Source organism: Ovis aries, chromosome 11 (genome assembly GCF_016772045.2).
Source record: "Ovis aries strain OAR_USU_Benz2616 breed Rambouillet chromosome 11, ARS-UI_Ramb_v3.0, whole genome shotgun sequence".
In the NCBI taxonomy this organism is placed as follows: domain Eukaryota; kingdom Metazoa; phylum Chordata; class Mammalia; order Artiodactyla; family Bovidae; genus Ovis; species Ovis aries.
In genome coordinates, this window is record NC_056064.1 from 55,838,372 (window position 1) to 55,839,650 (window position 1,279).

Sequence of the window (1,279 nt, forward strand, 5' to 3'; positions counted from 1 at the left end):
CCAAAAATAAATCCATGCATAAATTATTTTTTAAGAAATAATAAGAAGCTTTAGTTAGACGGCTGTGACATTACATCATACATGAGACTGTGAAGTTGCCGAAAGTGGGGGTGGTGGGATGAATCAGAGGCAGGAAGGGCCTCAGGGTATGTGGCACTTTTTTTTTTTTTTTGCCTGCTCTATAGCGTGCAGGATCTTAGTCCCCTGACCAGGGATCAAACCTGGGCCCCCTGCATTGGAAGTGCAGGGTCTTCACCCCTGGACTACCAGGGAAGACCCAACAAACTTCTCTTTTTACAGATGAAGTAACTGAGGCCACAGGGCAAGGGGGCTGGCTGAAGATCATAGAGCAGCCAAATGGGTTAGGTAACACTAGGTCTCCAGATGCCTCTTGTTTTGCCAGCTGCCTCCTGTCCCCAGGTTAGACAGTCCCGGGAGGCACCATACCCTGTCCTCCCAGCACGTGCCTGTGCAGCCTTCTCTGAGACCAGCCTGGGTTGCTCGGGAGGTGGTCGTACTCCAGGAGGCAGCCGGATCTGGGCGGCAACACTGGCTTTTCCCCCTCTCCAGATGTTGCCTTAGGCAAGCTACCCAGCCTCTGAGTCTGTTCCCTCATTTGTGAAACAGATCTTATATTATGAAAGTGTTATCCGCACAGGTCATTGGGAGGGGGTAATGACGGTGCACGGAAAGCCCTTAACATGCTGCCCAGTACTTAGCGCACGTCAGTTAGTAATGATCACAGCTATGCGTGGGGTCTGAAACGGGCCCATGGGGAGCTCCTTGCATCTGTGGTCCTGGAGGCTCAGTGGATGAGTCCAAGGCAGTTCCAGTGAGCAGTCCTGCTTTTCTGACCCTTATGTGACAAAGAAACAGAGCCCATCCTCATCAAACCAGCAGGGGGTGTTGACATCTCCAGCCAGCCTGGAGATGTCCAAGCTGTTGAGGTGCCCAAGGAGCTGAGTATCTTTTATGGAGGGGGAGTCGCAGACCCACCAGCCTGCCCCCATTTTGCCACTGTCTGAACTTTACCAAAAGCTTTCCCCACTCCTGCGTGGTAGGCAGGTGAGGGGTTTTATCCTTCACAGGTGAAGATACTGAGTATCAGAAAGGTTTTCGATATTCCCAAGGTCTCAGAAAGTTAAGGATAGTTCAGGATCCCTCCCCTGTATCCCTTCTGCTACCCCTGCCAGGGAAGAAGGACCTTATATACAAGCCCCATTTTACAGATGTGGCAACTGAGGTTCAGGGTGGGAGGCAATGACCTGCTGGGAACTGC

At 51.7% G+C, this 1,279-nt stretch overlaps 1 non-coding gene across 1 annotated transcript; it reads right to left on the reverse strand.

Annotated features, from left to right (window-relative positions):
- Positions 1-200: 200 nt before the first annotated feature.
- Positions 201-273, reverse strand: TRNAG-UCC (transfer RNA glycine (anticodon UCC)). Its single transcript has one exon. It is a non-coding gene; the product is annotated as a tRNA-Gly (tRNA).
- Between the last annotated feature and the right edge of the window lie 1,006 nt (positions 274-1,279).